We start from the raw sequence: 13,366 nt of genomic DNA on the forward strand, positions 1-13,366 counted from the left end.
ACATCCGTATAGGTCTGATTCAGCTCTGATCAAGGAAATAAAATAAGGAACTGTTTGTAAGGACCCTATAATGCTGAAATCTATGATCACTTGAATACACATGTGACAATAATAAACACTGTTGAAGTGTTTAAATGCATATAGAGACAAGGGGTTAAGATGATAGTCGTTTAACTAGGTGACATATTTGGACAATGAAGCCTTAAGTTTGATATTGTTTTGTGAGCAACTGGCTTTGTTCCAGATCAGAATAGGAAGTGACTATGAAATTACAGTCACACAAACCCTGAAAAAATATTGGCTGTAGCAGGAGACTCCAGAGCAAGCAAATGCTATAAACTGACCTGCTGGCACCTCAGAGAGAGTTCTGAAACATCATGCATTTGCTCATTGAGAATATCTGGGACCAAGGATGCTCTGGAATAGTTTTGAGCTATGTGTACTGCCTGAGTCTGAGGCTCTATCTGGATGGAACTTAATGTCAAACATATTTTTGAATTAATTATATTACAGACCATGACCAGCAGGTTGTAGGGATGGCGAACTGAACAGACCTCTGAGAAACTGAAATGCATGGAATGTAACAGACTCAGTGATACTTTTACATACTTGGATCATGGGGGAAACTAATCTCAAAATTTCAAAATGACAATTAAATTTGAGAAAAATATGAAAGTAACATTTAGACATATAACATACCTGATAGATTTAATGGTAAGGTAAAAATCTTTCAACAGATTATATGCATCCCCTCGATGTATCCTGAGTGACAGAAAAAACAGAAATTAATGATACAAAAATTATTTACCATTGATGTTTATATCCACAAATTAGGGCTGATTCAAACATGATCAAAAACACTGTTGTTGTTGTTATTTCTGTTGTTGTTGTTGTTGTTATAATGAGTGGCTCACAATTAATCAGACTACTTAGAATAAGTGACTGCTGAGCACTGATATGGAATATCTGTGTCACCCCAACAAGACTCAGAGAAGATCACAAAAGAGAAGACAGAGAGAATTAAGAGCTAAATGTGAAGCAAGTGCTGTGAAATGCTGTCCTCTGGACCTGATGTGACTCCTGAGTCCACGGCAGCTAAGGCTGCTTGCCTGGGGTCTACACAAGGCTGGACCCATTAACATCAGTCAAGGATGAGAGGCGGGGTCCTAAGAAACTAGTTCCCAAGGGAGGCAGGGGCCCTATGGGCTGAAAGAGCCATTTTTCTTCAGTATTGTTTTCAGTGTTTGAGTCTCCTGACTTTCAGGAGATGGCACCACACTCATGTAGACAGCCCAAATTTAAAGACAATGCAAAAATGGGAGGCTGACTTGCTGGGGTTAGGGGATGTAACTAAGAAGACACACAAGAATATGTGGGGGTGGGGATATGGTCTTAATGTGTTATACACAATTATGAAATTATCAACGTACAACTTTTAAAAACAAACAAAAATATTATCAACTAGTGTAATAGCTATTTTAGCCACAATAAGTCAGCCTTAATAAGCAAAAATTGTATAGGTTTCTGAGAACTATCAAAACTTTTTATACCTTAACTTAATAAGGATTGTTGAAATTTTACGTCTAATGCATGTTTAATTCCTTAGCGTATCTGCTGCTAGATGGTGTGTTTAGCACTTACACCAATATCTCCCTACTCTGCTCAGGGATAGTTCCCTGAATATTTCCCTGGGAGTGCATATCTAATATGCTTGGTATAATTAACTATTTCTTAAAATTATCAAGCGCAAACATACCTATTGACCTTGTCTAATCGCACAAAGGATGAGTGCTTAGAAATGTCAAGGCCTGTGTATTCAGTGGGAGTTTTCTTCCTTGACTATCTAATTTTTGTGGCCACAGCACTGGAGCCTGAGAGTCATTGATGTCAATTGTATGAAGGATGATCTAAATAATGTCTGGTTCTATTTATAATTATAAAAATGGCTTCCCCAGCAACAAGCTTAAACAATGGTCTCAAACCCAAATATGTAAACTAGACACTTATGTCAGGCACTAAAAATACCAGGTTGCCATTATATATTTGTGTATATAGTTGTAGATAGATTTGCAATTATATCTAAAATACCAAATGATGCCTAAATAAAACTGTAATGTAAAGATAAATTTGATATATACAAAGACACGTTTAGAGTATATATTTAGACCAACTGAGTTGGCCCGAATGCTAAATTTTTGCTGCAAACCTAGAAATAATTGAATAGAATATGTCATCATCTGTGCCATCAGTCTGGAAGTGAAAATGTAATATGCCTGTCAGGACTAGTCTTGGAATTTTCAAGATAGAACATACCTATTGTCCTGGACTAATCCAGTAAGGGATCCATGCTTATAGAAATCAAGTGCATAGGCATTAAGTGGCATTTTTCTTCCTTGACTGTCCAATCTGTGTGGCCATAGCACTGGGGCTTGTGCATGATTGATACAAATTGTGTGTAGAGTGACCTAAAGAAATATAAGTTTTTGGTTATTCACATGGGTTATTCACATTCTTATGACTTAGAACGTGGAATTATTTGTAGAGAAATTTTAATCCAACAATATGGCTGATCTGGCAAGGGATTATATGCAAAGATCTTCTATGTCAGTGTGATCCAGTATGAATGCAGATTGTGGATTACAGCATGATCTGTCTAGAATACAAATACCCTCTTTGTATACACCTTTAATTCTTAACAATGAAGGTAGGATTAGTCTGCACAAGGAAGTAGCCATGTTTGAAAGTACCATCCAAGCAATGGGCATACAAAGTGACAAATCAGAGAAATATTTGACAGAATGAGTTAGAGATAGGATATGCCCAACTCTCATGAAAACAGAGGAGACCTAAAAGAGCAGGTGAGAGAGAGATGGTGGAGGAGAGGGGAGGAGGAGGAGGAGGAAGGGGCACAGTTTCACAGAGATAGGTTTCAGGTAAAGACAGAATGAGGCAGAAAATGAGAAAGAGCCAGAAGATTAGAACATATTAAAAGTTATTATGAGGCCAAGTGGAGCAATTCAGTCAGAATTCCAAAGAAGCTTGGGTCAGTCAGCTTGGAGAGGACTTCGGCCTGGAAGAGCTGAGTTTAACCTTCCAGCCCCAGTTCAGAAACAGTTAGATAGGGTGAACTTATTCAGCAGTAAGCCTCCAGAGCAACACTTAGAAAAGGTAAATGAAAGTTACATTTACAGTTGTTCATTATCAGTGCCTTCAAGCGTACGCTTGCCTTCTGCACACACTGAAGCAGTGTATCCTGGAGTATGGCTTAGCCCTGCTTGTGATGATGACTGAAGCAGCTGATGTCCAGTCTACCAGTCTTGCTGAAATATAGCAAGAAAGACTAGGGAAAAAAGGCAAATGAAAAACTTTAAAGTCTCCTTAACAGTCAGAATGGGATTTCAGGGAGCAGGAGGATTCCCTATCATAAGAGATTATTCAACTGAAAAAAAAATCTAATGATCTTCAGAATAAACAACCAGAATAAAAAGAGTAGAGAGGAGATAGAACAACAATCAGAATAATGAAGAAAGCAAATCAGTAGTTTACTATGCCTGTTCGTTTTTGCATACTGCCTTGTGTCCTCAACAGGAGCTCAGACGCTAAGGGTTAATGATGCTGAAAGATAGCCCAACTACCTTCTAGAGTGGGTTAAGAGTCATGGGTAATAGACTTGAATATTTTAATATCCCCATATTCTTATGACCCAGAAAACCCACATCCAAGATAAAGTTGCATACACGTAACAGACACCAACCCTGTTTGTAGCAACAAAGAACTAAAGCAGGCAAACATTGACAGAGTAATGGAGAGTTTTGTGTTATGAACTACTGTGGCACAGGAAAAACGAACTAGAGCTTCACGTCAAAACATGGATGGACCTTACAGGCATAAAACTAAACACAGGAGGAGATACTTTCATGAGACTACAACGAAACATCCCTTCACTTTTGTAGAAATAAAACGCTAGCATAAATCAAAAGTCATGTGTAAAATGAAAATTTTTGGATGAATTTAAAAACTTAGGTCACTTTAGTGGAATACAAGGAAATGAAATAAAGGAGAGGCTTCTGAGGCCTCAGTTCATGGGTACTTACTATGTGACTACTCTTCATAAGTCATCTAGAAGCATTAGAATACAGATTTGATTAGATTGTAATTTAATCAGAACTAAACTGTAATAAGTAATATAAGGAAGTGAAATTTATGTAGAGTGAATCATGTCCAGCAAAAACCAGATAATAATCAAGTAACATGAATCTAAATACTGATGCTAGCTGCTTCAAAATGAAGGAAGGGAGAGCAAAAAGATGTTTGCTAGAATTCTGTGGTCAGCAAGGGTGAGTAGGAATGTGTTTGTACACACACACCTGGGTACCTTCTAATTGGTGCTGATTTTGCAATAAAAAGAAACAAACTTTCTAGTCTATTCTCATTGTATTCGTATCCCACTGAATCCCCATGAAAACTTTACATGTAAAAAGGAAATAAAAGTGATGGTTATATTTTATAAATTCAATTAATTACATAATAAATGGAAAAGGAATTATTTTGCTCTCCTCCTCTTCCTCCTCCTTCTCTTTTTGAAAAAGGATTGTTGAAACTCTTTACATAATACTTAAATTTCTATCCATCCTCCTGTCTCAGCCTCTCCAGTGCTGGAATTGTAGGCATGAATCATCACGTCCAGCCTGGCAAAGGGAAACTATAATACTTAATAACTATGCTTTTTTTCAATATACTTAACTACCAATTTCTTGGACATGTCCAATTAGTCACATATAGACATACAAACCAAAAAAAAGAAAGAAAGAAAAAGAAATCAAAAGTTTCAAAAATGATTATTTTTCTTTAAATGAAAAGCATAATTTTTTTATCTTGTATATGCTAGCGTTTCACAGCTTCTACGGTAGTCTGATAACACACCACACATACTGGAGCAAAAGGCCCACGGAGGCTGACTAATAAGCATTACTTTTTACTTACATGATTTGGAACTCCTGGACTAAGCAAATCCACATCAAAGTTTCCAGACAAACAAACGAAGGGCGAAACCGCCATCCTTCCCTCCTTGCAGCTCATCAAGTGAGACACAAGTGGTGAATCCTCACATTCTTTACCTGCGAACTCTGAGCAGAATGAGGTGAGATACAACCACTTTTATTTTAATTCTTGCTATTTTAATTTCTTATTTGCTGGCTTGCTTGTTTGAGATAAAGTCTCTATGCATCCCTGGAGGCCCAGAACTCTCAGTGTTTGCCAGGCTGACCATAGAGATTCCCTGCCTCTGAATACTGGAAATTAAGGCAGGCCCTATCATGCCTGGAAGATTCATTTTTAAATGCAGCCACAGTGTTAGACCTCATGTCCTTGTATAAGAGCTAAACCATGCAAATATGGAAGGCACTGAACCTAGCAGGGTCCACACCATGGAGTAAGATTGAATTGGTACATACAGTCTAGACAGTGTGTGATGAAACCATTCATTAAAATAGACAATTAGTGCCAGAGGTACTATTGTAAACTATGTACTATACTTTTGACAGTCAAAAGTTAATTAAACTAGAAAGTTGTCTAAATTAACTCTGACATTTATAACATTTTCCAAACTGAACTGAGATTTGGCCTTAGAATCTTTCCAGGCACTAACTATACTGAACTTTGCTTAGGTTCCAGATCAGACAAGATTAAGCATGCATAGGGTGGCTTAAAAATAGACTCAATGTCCACTATCAGTAGGTGTGGAAATGGTTATGAGAATACGTTCATTATCCATCCCTGTTCATAGAAAACTCCAATGTGGGCCCTAGGGTGTCCCTGAAGCAGACCACGCTCCTGCTCCCACCATACTTACCCCGAGAGGTACATGCCTGTCATTACCACCTGCTGTTGTCTTGGCCTCTACATTTATAGAGTCTAAGAGAGTACATACTCTACTTCTGTGAATTTCTCCAACTGAGGATATTAGGGTACAGCAAACCACAGACATTTCTCCCCACCTCAAAATGTTATATCTCAGTCACCCATTTATTCTGTTTATGCTCTTTTAGGAAGCTTCCATCTATTGGTTATGAACAAGAACAACAAAAGCGAAACATTTGGTAATATGTTAAGCCCTCCTTCAGGGTGCACTGATGATTTGAAACTAGCCTTTTGAAATGTACTAATGCAAAACAATACTCCTCTCTGTCTCAACTGTCCATTGATAAAGCAAGGTCATGATTAGGGCATCACTTCTCCCAATTCCAGAGGTCAGAAGTAGCAGAGTCAGGGAATCTGACCAAGGTCTACGACAATCAGCAACAAGCCTGCCCTACAAATACTCATAGATTTCCTCTTGTTTCTCTTGTCTTGGAGCCAGACTTCCTCAACTTTCTAGAACTCTCCCAGAGTCAGTGCTGAAAATGGTTTTTAAAGAATAAAACTTGGTTTTAGTTTCATTCTCCACAGTCCTTTAACCACCAACTTCCATTTTTATTAGAAAGAATCCAATTGTTCTCAAGCAGGCTGACTTTTCTACCGTGTCAGCCTTCAGAGGTAAACATGGGAGACATGGAGCTCTACCACTGACCTAATCCCTAGGACCCACCTGACATGTCCTTGGGTGAGACTCTTATTAAGTTGACTCACAGTAGGACTAAAATATACTTGCCGATTTTTGACAAGGGGAGTTGATACTCCTGTTTCATATCTGCCAATCGGGACACAATGAGCAGAAAGGAAGCAAAGTCCCTTGTCACTTGCATGTTGTACTCAAGCAGGGCGTCACTGAAGTCCTGGGGGAGGTCATCAAGGAACACCTAAAAGCCAAAGTTTTCCAGAGAGAGTTGAATTCCTTCCATAAAACACTGAATATCTACAGCAATGAAGGCAAAAGACCACATACTATAATTTATTGTTTTCAACAAAGCTGTACTTCCCTTCTTAGTTGAACTAGGGTATAAAAAAATGATTCTTGTTCTTCTATGCTTGTGTAAAAAAAATACTCTACTCACAACATTTAGTCTGATGCAACTTAATCAAAATGATAGGATGTTTGTAAAAATAGACGCATGCCCTCAAATGCCATTGGACTCATGAGTAATTTCAAAAGACCTAGGGATACATTTGGAGAGCCAAAAATGTGAATCAGATTTTCAGGCAGGGAATCAACTGTGCCTGGTTGAGAAGTTTGGGAACCTTCACTTGTGTTCACTATACTAACACTGCTAATGACTTTTACCTGGACACATGAAAGTGCTTTGTATCTAATTTTGTTTTGTTTTGATTCTCCTTTTTTTTGTGGTAGTTTTTAATAGTAAACAAGAACCTAAAAGCATGCACCCACAAAGCACCTTTGTTTAAGACTTCTGTACCTGAAGAGCTGGGAAGAAAAGAAATTCTGCCTCTGTCAGCCATGCCATAAAGGGTCCATCAGGAATATTATGGAGTAATATTACTTGAAGCATCAAAGAGTGGTAAGGGTGCTATAAATATGATCTCATGCACAAACATGCATGTTTAATTAATTCATATAACTGTTAATATTAATGAACAAATGCACCTCTTGACAAAGCAAGATGAAAATATTAAAATTGAAAAAAATGTTTCTAAGATTAAGACACTAGGAGTCAAAAGACAATTTCCCAGATAACTCTGCAACACTTCCTCAGAGACGGCACTGTGACATATGATCCTATCACAAGACACACATTCAGCAATGAGGGTAGCATTGGGATTTCAATATATAATTGCCTACATTGTGTGCATATGCACATGAATACTCCTGTGGGTGCTCCCTGCCATATTTTCTGAAGCAAGCTCTCCCACCACACCTGTCACTCTCCCAGTAGGCTCTGCTGCCCTAGCCAGGTCCAAGGAGCCATGCATTTTTGGCTCCCTAGCTCTAGGAATGCAATGCACGCCACTATGCATATCTTGTCATGTGGGTACCAGGAATCCAAATTCAACTCCTCATGCTTACATGGCAAGAACTTCACCAAGTCCCTTTTCATTAATGCTACATTTTGATGAAATCAACTAAAACGCTGAATGTGTGTTCATGCTATTTATTTGCAAGGCATGTAAACTTTGAATAGAGGTGCTTGGAGTTGCAGATAAATACAATAGTATTTCGGGAAAGAATAGATTAATATATAAAATACATTCATGGTCCCATGTCCATAAAATCCAATTGCTTTTGAAACATTTCTGATAGAATCTATGTATGATTATTAATTAATTTAGTCAGAAAATGTTTACCTTTGATTGATAAAACTTGGTGTTAACCTCGTAAAACTTGGCTGGAATATATATTCTTCCGAAAAGATTTGCTAATACTAAAACCAGCTTCTCCATTACATCTTCAGAAAAGCATTTTGAATCTGTACAAAAGGAAGTCCATGTCATTCATATATATATATATATATATATATATATATATATATATATATATATATATATATGAATATGGGTTAGGTTAAGTTTTTCAAGTTTAAATTCTTATGTCTACTTCATAGCAACTGTAGACTAACTTTTCCTGCAGATGCTTGTCTTCTGAGCTTTTTTTTCCCCCCAGAGCTGAGGACCGAACCCAGGGCCTTGCGCTTGCTAGGCAAGTGCTCTACTGCTGAGCTAAATCCCCAACCCCCTCTCTTCTGAGCTTTTGCATCCATACTTATTACCTTCATTAACATCCTTCTCTTTCCAGCTATGAATTACTTCATGGTCAGATTTACATTTTGTTCACTTTGGCCCATCTCCCAGTGAATGACCAAATTTATAACACTGTCTCTGTGTTGGTCAGTGTGCTGTGACCAAGAGACACAATGACCACGGCAACTCATAAAAGAAATTGTAGCTGTCTACAGTTTTAGAGGTTTAGTCCAATCCCAACATGGTAGGGAGCATGGTGACACTCAGGCAGACATGGTGCTGAAGAAGCAGTTGAGAGTTGGACATTTGAATGATCAGGCAACAGGAAGAGGGAGCCCCCGGGCCTGGCTTGAGACTTCAAAGCTCCAAAGCCCGCTCCCAGTGACATACTTCAATAATGATACACCTCCTGATCCCTCTCAAGTAGTGCCACTCCCGAATGACCATGCATTCAAATATACAAGCCTGTGGGAGTCATTCCTATTCAAGTCAGCACACAGATCCTGCTACTGCCACTTGCCAAGCTAATGAGGAGCTGCATCAGATTAGTACGTTTACTACATGCTAATCCCAGTAGTATCTTTCCCTTATGGATTCTAGAGAGTGCAATCCCTATAAAGTTCTTCAGGAACAATTTAAAATCCTTCTCACTATTCTTGGGGTCTCCAACACAATCCATGCGTCACCTTCAGAGGTTCATGTGAAGGCCTGGATGAGCCTCTGTGTGGTAACACCCCTGACAAATGCCTGGCTTCAAGAGCTTTTCTTAGTCTCAGGGGTTCCACAATCTCTTTTTTGTATTCTTGACTTTAAAGCCAAGTTCTACTACCTGCTAGGGCTAGAACGTGGCCCTCTTCTAGAATTATGTCTGTGTTAGCTTCCAGCTGCTGTTGGTTCCCTTCACTGCTTAAGTGTGTCTTTAATTCCTTTTCACAAGTTAAAAGCTTGGCAGTGTGGAATATTTCCCAGGGTTCACTGCTCCCTTTATCCCATTTAGCATCAGGCTTTTCTTTAAAGTCTTTCTGTCATTGAGCACTAGACCTAGCTCCAATACACTTTCTGGTACTCCTTTTCTCCTCAAACTGTTTATTTTGTCTTTCTCTTTGTGAAGCTTGTTCCTTTTCTGTATAGATTTGCAGAAAAAATGAAAAAATAACCGCAAAATACAGTCAATGGTTGCACTGACATCTCTGCTAATGTCAGTAATCCAGAATTCTTCAATTTAGTCTCTGGCATTATTTTTTGAATAAGAGCAGAAAATTCTTCGCCAACATATCACAAAAATGGTCTCCGGGCCACTAATATTTGTCTCCCCTGAAACCTCTTGAGCTGAGCTATTATAATCTACATTATTCTCAGCAACCCTGTCTCTCCTGGTCCTACTACTATGGCCTATTAAGGCCCACTTAAAATGTTACACAACTTTCCTAATCCGAAGTCCACAGCAATACCACACTCTGGTTCCCACTTCTGTCTTGGCTACTGTTTGATTGTTGCAAAGAGACATCATGACCATGGCAACTTTTATAAAAAGGAAGCATTTAATTGGCGCGTGTTTGCAGTTTCAGAGGTTTAGGCCACTGTCATGATGTTGAGGAGCATGGTGGCACTCAGGCACACATGGCATTGGAGATGTAGCTGAGGGTCCTACATCAGATTCACAGGCAGCGGAAAGGAGAGAGACTCTGCACCTGCCATGGGCTTTTGAAACCTCCAAGCCCATTCCCCACTGACATACTTCATATAACAAGGCTATACTTCCCAATTCTTTCAAATACTGCCACTCCCTGTGAGCCAGTATTCAGCATATGGGGGCCATTCTCATTCAAACCTTCTCAGCCTCTCTCCTCTTCAACAAACTCCTATGAGATCGCAGTGCCTACCAACAAAATATCCAAAACTAATCCCACAGATAACCTTCCTCCACTCAAATGGAGCCACAGCTCACATGAGGCCCTGCACTCCAACCGCACATGAACAGTGTGAGTGCTTAAAAAGTTGTGATGGTCCCAAAAACTTGGGGACTAGTATCAGGTTAGTTATGTTTGAGTATTAGCTCTGAATTCTTAAAGGGTAAGAACCAGTCTGTCTAATACCTCTATGCATCCTTTATAAAGTTATCTATTTTAGACCCCCCATCAACAACAATAAACACAATCACATTTCCTGTTGCCTGAAATGACTTCTTTAACAAATTTTTGGGGAATAGAACTTTCTGAGTGGTCACAACATGATACATTTTTTTAAAGCATAAAGACTACAGGTGTCATTCAAAGTATTTCCATTACCTAGTGACAGAAGCCAAAGTAAGAGACGTTGAAGGGACCATTACACACATCAACAAGCACACATATTATGAAAGGGCAACATTTACTTCCAAGATGTTGTGTAAAAATTTTATTTTGAAATGTAGGATTCAAAGGTTTTTTTCATAAAAACTTTATAGAATTCATTTTTAAAATTTTGTCCAATATGAGAAAAAATTTAATATGTCTAAGTTGACCTGATCACATAATGAATTCAATATTAGTTATAGACCTATACTATACAACTATATTCAAAGAAAATTGTGTTGCAAATAATGTTCACCGATATTAATTGTGATTATTTGGGGGTGGACATTTGAGTTTTCTATTTTTAACAATGCTTTCTTATATTTTTACTCAAAACTAATCATATATTATATTTAATTACAAGGAAATGATTTATAATTATTATATATCATTCAATATATTCTGAATCCTAGTGGCAATGCACTTTTCAAGTTACATTTGTAGTACTGAGTACATTAAAATTATTGGCACAAAATGAATGCTACTAATATTTAGTTAACTTCACTTATCTTATTTTTGTAAGTCTATAATTTGTCTATAAAATTATCATTCTCATATTCAACATCTTTAGTAATAAGGGAAATGCAAATCAAAACAACCCTGAGATTCTGCCTCACACCAGTGAGAATGGCTAAGATCAAAAACTCAGGTGCCAGCAGATGCTGGCGAGGATGTGGAGAAAGAGGAACACTCTTCCATTGTTGGTGGGATTGCAGACTGGTACAACCATTCTGGAAATCAGTATGGAGGTTCCTCAGAAAATTATACGTTGAACTACCTAAGGATCCAGCTATACCTCTCTTGGGCATGTACCCAAAAGTTGCCCCAACATATAACAAAGACACGTACTCCACTATGTTCATAGCAGCCTTATTTATAATAGCCAGAAAATGGAAAGAACCCAGATGCCCTTCAACAGAGGAATGGATACAGAAAATGTGGTACATCTACACAGTGGAATACTACTCAGCTATCAAAAACAATGACTTTATGAAATTCATAGGCAAATGGAGGGAACTGGAAAATATCATCCTGAGTGAGGTAACCCAATCACAGAAAAACACACATGGTATGTACTCATTGATAAGTGGATATTAGTCAAATGCTCGAATTACCCTAAATGCACGGAACACATGAAACTCAAGAAGGATGACCAAAATGGGAATGCTTCACTCCTTCTTTAAAAGGGGAACAAGAATACCCTTAGGAGGGGATAGGGAGGCAAAGTTTAGAACAGAGGCTGAAGGAACACCCATTCAGAGCCTGCCTCACATGTGGCCCATACATACACAGCCACCAAACTAGATAAGATGGATGAAGCAAAGAAGTGCAGGTTGACAGGAACCGGATGTAGATCTCTTCTGAGAGACACAGCCAGAATATGGCAAATACATGGGCGAATGCCAGCAGCAAACCGCTGAACTGAGAACGAGACCCCAGTTGAAGGAATCAGAGAAAGGACTGAAAGAGCTTGAAGGGGCTCGAGACCCCTTATGAACCACAATGCCAAGCAACCAGAGCTTCCAGGGACTAAGCCACTACCCAAAGACTATAAATGGACTGACCCTGGACTCTGACCTCATAGGTAGCAATGAATATTCTAGTAAGAGCACCAGTGGAAGGGGAAGCCCTGGGTCCTGCTAAGACTGAACCCCCAGTGAACTAGACTGTTGCGGGGAGGGCGGCAATGGGGGGAGGGTTGGGAGGGGAATACCCATAGAAAAGGGGAGGGGGAGGGATTAGGGGGATGTTGGCCTGGAAACAACTGGGAAAGGGAATAACAATTGAAATGTAAATAAGAAATACCCAAGTTAATAAAGATGGAAAACAAGAAAATACTTAAATAATGTATTTTAAAACTCACAACTACAAGTATAGGAGCTCAATAAATATTCACTGAAGAAATAAAAAAATTATCATTCTCTTTTATATCATTAAACTTTTACTTTAAGTACACAATAATAAAACTTTCACACATACATCATTATTTTAAACTGGTGAACCCTTAAGTAACAGTTGAATAAACATTTTCCTGAAATTTTTATTTTCTACAAATCAGGGAAGATTGTGTGTGTGTGTGCGTGTGTGTGTCTGCGTGTGTGTGTGTGTGTGTGTGTGTGTTGTACCTATATGTACCATATTATATACTATTTGATATATGCCCATATACTAATAAGATATATTATTTATATGCTAATGATATGACAACATTACTTTGATTCTACACTGACACACAGAGGACACAGTCCTCAAACTTACCTTTACTTGTTGGCTGACAAAGTTTATGGAAAAGGCCTTTTACAAGAAAACTGACGAACACAAGATTAGAAGGTTCATGGTAATTTAGATGTGTGACAAGGCCAGCAAACCCTGTAGGATTACCTTCTTGATCTATATGTCCC

At 38.5% G+C, this 13,366-nt stretch overlaps 1 protein-coding gene and 1 pseudogene across 1 annotated transcript in view; one reads left to right on the forward strand and one right to left on the reverse strand.

The window, feature by feature from the left end:
* Erich1 (glutamate-rich 1) overlaps positions 1–13,366 on the forward strand; it is a gene marked incomplete at its 5' end in the record, with an annotated part of 52,793,804 nt that overhangs the window by 3,042,561 nt on the left and 49,737,877 nt on the right.
* Ddx60l1 (DEXD/H-box helicase 60 like 1) overlaps positions 1–13,366 on the reverse strand; it is a 112,328-nt pseudogene that overhangs the window by 5,238 nt on the left and 93,724 nt on the right. The window contains exons 34-39 of the transcript XR_015640290.1: positions 13,224–13,365; positions 8,239–8,360; positions 6,650–6,797; positions 4,984–5,126; positions 2,314–2,465; positions 700–762 (exon numbers count right to left, since the gene is read on the reverse strand). The product of XR_015640290.1 is annotated as a DEXD/H-box helicase 60 like 1 (transcript). The remainder of the gene's footprint in view (positions 1–699; positions 763–2,313; positions 2,466–4,983; positions 5,127–6,649; positions 6,798–8,238; positions 8,361–13,223; position 13,366) is intronic.

Source organism: Rattus norvegicus, chromosome 16, assembly GCF_021556685.1.
Source record: "Rattus norvegicus strain SHRSP/BbbUtx chromosome 16, alternate assembly SHRSP_T2T, whole genome shotgun sequence".
NCBI lineage: Eukaryota > Metazoa > Chordata > Mammalia > Rodentia > Muridae > Rattus > Rattus norvegicus.